Genomic DNA, 8,431 nt, shown 5'->3' on the forward strand with positions numbered 1-8,431 from the left:
TCTAAATAATATAATACTTATTAAAATATATTATATAATATAATTAATTTATTTCTTTGTACACGGATCTCACTTTAGTTTTTATAAAGATCAAGTACATGTCTCTGTTCCATGGATAGCAAGTTCGTTTCTTGTCAGGACCAGAAGTCCAGCATCGTCCAGATTGGTGTATATCCCAAAGACAATCGTTCCCTTCACATGTATCAGCAGCATCTCTTCTTTGATCGAATATATCAAACCAATAACAAGCTCCTTCCCAATCCAACGAGTACCAAAACTAAACTGATAGACTTTGTTATGATGGATAAGGTGCAATGCAAGATCATTATCTTTAAATTTGCAATGAATATTGAGGCCCAAATTTAGATTAGCTTTTATATGTGTATTTTTTGGATCAGCTGGATAATGTATAAATTTAGATTATATCACTGGTTTTTTTAATTGTATTTTGGATGTTTGAATATGAAATTAGATTGGCATTGGTTGTAACGTTTTAGATTTGTTTTTCTCTTTTTTGGATGTTGGTGTGCCAATGTGTGGGTCTTTTTTGTTATTTTTTAATTTGCTCGATGTGTCTTTTTTTAGTTGTGGATTTTTTTTAAGACTTCATGTGTTATTTTGCTCGCATTTTAGATGTTTCTTTATGTGTATAATGCCTATGTAGTCTGAATTTGGATAGTTATTAGATGTTGGATTGTAAATATTTCTTCCAAGTTACCTTGGATGGTTTTTTCCTTTGTTGCCTGACTTATTGCATTGTGACCATTTTCCTAAGGATCCAAATTATTGTTTATAATTATTTACCATCTCATCTCGTACACAAGTGCACTAGCAGGAGGTGTTGGACTCATGATGGTTATGATTAATTCTGATAATCCTAAGAGGTGTTTTAGTTTACTACAGAAGATGACATAATGGAAGAAAAAAAGCACCTTTTCTGACCACAATGTCGAACATTTCATAAAACGTTATCGTTCCGTGACTCAAACGCTATAGTTATGGCGAACTAAAAAGGATAACAAATTCATTTAATGAGAAGATAGGACAAGAGAGATATAGTATTGTGTATAAAGCAAGATTGATTGATGGTCGTCAGGTAATAGTGAAGGTACTTAAAGAGTTAAAAGAAAGAGAAAAAGAATTTGTAAATGAGATTATTATTATTGATAGAACTCCTGTGAATATTGTTTCATTTTTAGAATTTTGTCCCGAGACAAACAAAAGAACACTCATTTAAGGATTAGGATTTATATTTAATGGCTCTTTGGATAAGTCTATTTATAAAAAAATATTTTCTGTTATTGTTTGTGATTTGGATTGGAATACATAGTATAGAATCACAATTGATATTGTTTGAGGATTAAATTATTTACATCCTCAATGTAATATAAAAATTTTACATCTTGATATCAAGTCTCAAAATATTTTTTTAGATGAAAACTTTACTCAAAAAATTGTTGACTTTGGACTAGCCAAAATATATAAAAAAAGATGAAAGTGTCGTATCTATGTTGGGAGCAAGAAAAACTCCAAGGTTCATTGCACCAAAAGTATTTAGTAGAACACATAGCGAAATTTATTACAAACCAGATGTATACAGTTATAGTATATTAATTCTAAAAGTAGTTAATGAAAAAAAGAACTATGATAGTGAAATATCGCATACTAGTGAAATGTATTTTTTAGATTAGATCTATAAAAACATAGAATAACTTAATATTCTTGCAAGATGTTTATCGAGCAGAGAGAAAGAAAATGACATGATAATGAAAATTACTTTAGTAAGCCTATAGTGTATTTAAATAAATCCAAAGAATTGACCATCTATAAATAAAGTAGTAGTAGAGATGTTAGAAAGACCATTTGAATTAATACCGTCTCTTCTAAAACCTGTCTCGCATTCTCCTAAAAGGCTTCCCATACAGTTTGAAGATAAATCTAGTAGTTCAGAAGAATCAAATTCACTAGCCGCAAAGAGTAATGGTTCCATTAAATAAAACATAGTGAGTTCACTTGAGATACAATGCAAAGTGAATGTGATTCTGATGTAAGTTATATCTTCTTGTTGAGCAATGAACACTACTTAGAATGTGTTATGTTTTTGTAAATTCTGAGAAAGTATATGCGACTCTTGAATAATAGATCTTTAGTATTGCTAGTAACTTGGGATTGAAGATATTTGCCGTTACCTTAAATATAATTTTAAATACGATCTCTTAAGTTAAAAAAAATGTTACAAAAGAGCTTCCAATTCTGTTTTACCATGGCGTATTCCATTTCATAAAAGTAATAGACCTAAATAACATCTTTTGCAAAAAAATTATTTTATTTAATCCTTGGATTAGATAAGAAATTATGAGAGTAAAAATTTATCTAGAATTATGTAGTGAAGAACTAAATGCTAAGTTATAGATTGTGATAGTTTTAATAATTGTGACAAACTGATCTGACAATACATAAATACTGAAATAAAGAAATAAAAATTATATTTTTTCCCTCATTTAGAATAATTGAAAATATAAAAAATTTGTATCTTCGATCATATTCTATTATCAATTATATTATATATATACAAAAAATCAGACACTAATTAATTATATTAAAATATAAAATATATATTAAAAATATATGAAATAAGACATATAAATATACACAAATACAGAATGAATTATTTTTTTTTTTCAAACATATAATAGTTTAGTTCTACCATATATACCTTTCTCAAAATCTAAACAAATATATTTTTGTGGTTGTATTTGTGTCATATTTCAACTATCAAAGACAATTTTATGGACTATAAATGACAATAGGACTTCTAACATAGTAAACTGAGTTTCTCCATATAAGGGACCAGAGAGAATTTTCATACTTGCCATAGATTTAGCTTTCACCATTAACATGAAGTTCTTCTTCTGCATGGTATGAGAAAATATGAGGCTGGTTGGTTTCACTGTGATTTCAACTCCCTTTGGTGACTTGATAGTGGCATTATAGATTGTTGAACCAAGACCTACATTTGTCACTGTCCTTTTGAAAACCCCAATTGTTGTGTCTTTATTTGATTTCAAGATGAGTTGCATGGTGGGGTAGTTGATGGCATCATGGCCAATAGCACCAGGAAGCAAATAAGAAGAGCAATTCACAGGAGAACCAAGTAACACTGATAATGTGGCACCACTGTAACCTTCATGGCACAGTTGGATGTAACCAAAGTGATCCATGTCATAGATTAAACCAGGTGTTAGAGCTCTTGTCGGGTTTAGTTGGCCAGAACCATAGGCAAATTCTGCTTCATTGTTGATTTTCTTGCTCATTGGTTTGGCTTTAAACAAAGATTATGGAAATGTTAATGTCAAAAGATATGATGTTATGATTTATGGATTTTAATTTGTGCTAATTTTTCATGTTAGCAAATGGTTAAAACAACTAAGCTAGTGCACACAAGCTTGTTTAGTTTCCTTTTTCCTTCATAATATCTTAACTAAAAACACTGGAAATGGAAACAGAAAGTAAAAAATAAAAACAGAAAATGAAAACTCAAACTAAACTCACGCAAATTTTCATTTTCATGTTTCGAATTGTAAAGATTTTTTGAAGGAAATAATAAAAACAATAGAAAGGAGTGTTCTCATTTTTTGCTTTCACTTCCTTTATCCACAAAATTATAAAACTATGAAGCCTAGAAATGAAAACTGAGACAAAAAACCTCACCTGTGGTAATAATGGTAGATCTGATTGCAGCAGGAGTCCAATCTGGATGAAATGACTTCACATATGCTGCTACTCCAGCAACATGAGGACAAGCCATGGAAGTTCTTGACAATAGATTAAATTTTGAAAATTGTGTGTCCCCTTTCAACCCAGTGATTGACCTCCTAAGTGTATAAGATGCCAAGATGTTAATGCCAGGTGCTGCAATATCAGGCTGCACAAATGTATTATAAAAAGGAAAAACAAAACCAAAAACTCAGTTAATTAGGTACCGAATTTATGGTTAAATTAAATATAGAACTAACTGTGTAAGGTTGAAAACTTGCATCCATTTTGTACCTTAAGAATATGTTGAAGCAGCAAATGGAGCTGGCTTTCTAATTTCATGGGTCTTGTATATCACTGCTGATGGTGATCTTAGTTGAACATGAAATTCAGGTCAACTTGAATCTTTTGGTAATATAATATACAGCATGCATTCTTTGATTTATCATGTTTATATTAGCCTCTTCTTTGATTTAGTATTACATTTTACAAAATACAAGGGTGTGAAGAGATTATATTATCATATTTTAGAAGGAGAATCCTCTGGTGCCTAAAATATTTGTGTGGAATTTGTCTAAAAGGTAAAGAGTGGTTATTAAAAAGTTAAACAGGGTTTGTTTGTTTATACCTTGTGGAATGTATATAACTAGTGATAGTATGACCTAAGCTCATATTCACAATGGTAGCAGGAGCCATGAAAACTTGAGCAACATCAAGATATCTTTGTCTTTCAATTATGGCACCAATCCCCCCAATTTCTTTCACAATTGCTTCAGTGCCATATGTTCCTAATTTGCAATAAACAAGCTTTCCCTTCACCTTATTTGGATCTAAGGAACCTCCAAAGCAGTATCTATATCAATGCATTAATTAAGATCTTCTTTGCTATCATCATTGAACAAACATAATTGGTAAGAACAAAAGCAAAAGCTAGGGCATATTCCTTGGCTTCAGAGTTCAAAGCAGCATCGACGCCATTGATGAGAGGATATTGTTTCTGTTTTGGATTGAAACTGCTCACTCCTATTCCCTGCATAACCTCCATGATTGGGGTTTTCACTTTTCACACATGATGAATTCATGACCAAATCTTTTCAAGATTCAATAACAGAATGCATGTCATATTGTTTATTATTTACCATTTGATCATACAAATTGGTTTGTAAAGTAATATAGTAATATTCACATAACACATGATTTAGTCTTTCATTTAACTAAACCCTGATCAAATTAGAGGTGAACTTAGGTGAATCATTCTATAATGCTATAAGTTGCATACATGCCACAAGTTATGTGCAGCATCTAAGCCACATTGAAATTTTAAAAAACTAGATAAAAATTTCTAAAATAGTGATCAGAAAATAATATATACAATTAAAGGCTACTCATAGGATTGAAGTTTTGCACTGATTAGTATGACAAAACAAAATCAAAGCATAAACTTTTAGTATTGTTTCTAATTCTGATGTGTACTCTTACATTCAAATTCATCATAGTTATATAAGTAGACCTTGGTTATGAAATTAGAAGTTGATTAATTAAATTAATAACCAAAATACTCTTCTTTTTCTTTTTCTTTTTCTTATTTCAAGAAAATTTAGAAGGCATAAGAAATAAACTTACAGAAACATTCTTTCCACTCCCTAAAATCACAGTGCTCCTGAAAGCCCTGTCAATGCCACTAGCTGCAACTGTAACAATCCACGGAGCAGTATTCGTCACGGTGGCCATATCCGGGCCATCATTTCCGGCGGAGGCCACTGTGAGGATCCCTTTACTAACGGCGAAAAACGAGCCAATGGATATAACATCAACCACATAGCTAGGATCACCTCCACCAATGGAAATTGAAATGATATCCACACCATCATGAATGGCAGCATCAAATTCAGCAAGTATGTCCATATCTGCACATCCACTGGATGTCCAGCAGACCTTATAAATGGCCAGCCGGGCCGAGGGGACTGCGCCGCGGGCCGTCCCGTTAGCCAGGCCGAAAAGGCTTGCCTTTGGGACCAGGGTGCCTGCTGCTGTTGATGCAGTGTGAGTGCCATGGCCAAGAACATCTATGGGAGATAGTATGTCTAATGGATCAGAGTTTCCATCTGCTTTGAAGTATTTTGCTCCTATGATCTTGCTTCATGTTTTGCCAACCATGAAAGGAATACAAAAGTTAGAACTTTAACTCCATAACATGGAAAAGAAGGACTCATTTTTTTTCTTGTACCAATAGTGTACTCATCACTCTGTATCCATAAGATGAACTTTTGATTTTTTGTCCCTTTGGTAAAACCATAAGTATTTTATTAAAGTGATTACTCACACCAAGATGAAGAGAGTTTTATTCATATAAAGATGCAGCCTTGGAGATTGACACCTCTCATGTTAAGCTTTAACTAAAAACTGGTTTATTTCTAGGCAAAAACTCACCGGCAGTCGACTACGGGTGAAGTTGCTTCTGGATGGCTGACACGTGTTACTATATGGTTTAAAAAAAATTGGTTTATTTTATATAAATGGTTTATTTAAAAAAACCGATTTGAATTGGATCAAGCAGTTACTTTTATTCCGTTCTTCGTTTCGCACGTAAAATTCGTTCTCTTTCAATCCCTTTTTCAAAACTAATATGAAACTTTCAATTAGGTATGTTCCTTTTATTTATATTTCTTAATCAAATTTATTATTTCAAATGTATTTCTTAATTTATGTTTTTATTCATTCCTCTGTGAATAATGAAAATTATTTAATAAATACGTACATATTTATGTCATCACACCATTTTGATGTTCAGGATCATAAATGCCAAGATAATTCATGGCAATTTCATATGATGGAAGACAAAAATGTAATTATAGTATAATAACGTAGACTAGTTGATAGCATGAGCATTGTTGAAATTTTGGCATGATTTCTTTCATATTTGTTATATGTCTCTTTAGTTGGTGATGTTATAGTTTATTGTGATGATATGATAGTAGTTTAATTGTAGGAGTTAGGTCCTTTTTATTTGGTTAAATTTTTTCTATGGCTATTCTATTCTTGATGGCAATGTTAAAATAAATATTTTCATTAGTTGTTCTTTTTTTTTCTCTATTTTTGAATCAATTTTATTTTGAAAAAATTTATTAAAAATTTTTGTTGTAGACAAAATTAATAATATTATGTTCAATTATTTAAGGAGACAAAATTAATATTTTGGTTAGATACTTTTGTTTTATTGAAAATAAATTCTAATTTCATTAAAAAATAAATTCTAGTTGATAAGTAAAAACACAAAAACGTGCATGACAGTGAAATCATAATTTCTAGACAAGTAAATTATAGTCTTATTATCTTAAAAAAATAATTTATTTATAGAATAATATTGAAAAATCAACAATAATTTGCATGAAAATAGTTTATTAGTAAAATAAAAGTTAATTGATTGATTACCATAAAATTTAATTTAACGATAAATTTGCAGTTGAACATATTTTTACAGCTTAATTTAAAATCTGTTTACAGCTTAATTTAAAAGCAACTGAAAATGTAAGTTATGGGAAACAAAACAAAACTCATCAAAAAAATAGAAACAGAGACAAAAAAAAGGACAGATGATATCATTTATGTCATTCCTATAAAAAAAATCGTGAATTTTGTTTCTTTTCATAATACTAAATTTTACTTTTTCAAACAATTTGTATACATATATTTGACAAAAATTAAATAAAAAAAAGTTTCAGATAAATTTCCAGAAAAATTGGTCAATATGAATGAAGAAAAAGAACATATCAAATTCATCTGTTAGGAATTTAGGAATAACATACAGAAAGAATTTAAATTATTTTAAAAGTAGTTATTTGATCTATTCAAACCGATTTTTTTAAATAAACCATTTGTATAAAATAAATCGGTTTTTTTTAAACTATACAGTAACACGTGTCAACGATCCAGAAGCAACTTCACCCAGGGACGAACCCAAGCACAGCAATGAGGGGGCACTTGCCCCCACGGTGTTATTAATTTTTGTTTTAAAAATATAGTTATATATAATATGCCCCACTTTAAATTTTAAATGACTCCACTGCAAATAAAATAAATTCAATTAGCTAAAGTTTTAAATTTATTTTTTTATTTTTCTATTATTTTGATTATTATTTAACCTAATCAAATTTAATTATTGTACCGTTACTCCTTTATTCTCTTAAACCCTTTTCTTATTTTTATATTTTCAACCTTCTTTTTCTATTCCTTATTTAGTGGTCATCTTCTTTTCATCAAAAAATAAATTTTAAATTCTCCAATTTTTTTTATATAGCTCTCCATGACTCTATGTATCTTTCAGTTATATTATTTCTCTTTTTTATATTTTAATTATAATTTTTAATTCAAACAATTATAGTTTAGGTATTAATTTAATATTTTATTTTTTCATGACTTTATATATTTTATTTTATTCTCGATCTATTCATCCTTATTACTTATTTTTTTTTTCTTTTGTTCTATTATATGTACCTATGTTGCATATAAAATTTTAAAATAAACTGATTAATTTACCAATTTAAAATATTTTTTATTTTTAAAAATAATGATAAAAATATTTTAATTACAATATATAACTAAACAGATGTATAAAATCTTTCATCTAACATTATATCAAAATTAAATTAAAAAATTTATAACAAATTTAATTATT

General features: G+C 29.3%; 1 pseudogene; it reads right to left on the reverse strand.

Moving 5' to 3' along the window:
• Nucleotides 1-2,649: 2,649 nt before the first annotated feature.
• Nucleotides 2,650-8,431, reverse strand: part of LOC107485733 (subtilisin-like protease SBT4.14) — a 9,072-nt pseudogene continuing 3,290 nt past the window's right edge.

Source organism: Arachis duranensis, chromosome 4, assembly GCF_000817695.3.
Source record: "Arachis duranensis cultivar V14167 chromosome 4, aradu.V14167.gnm2.J7QH, whole genome shotgun sequence".
NCBI classification, from domain to species: Eukaryota; Viridiplantae; Streptophyta; class Magnoliopsida; order Fabales; family Fabaceae; genus Arachis; species Arachis duranensis.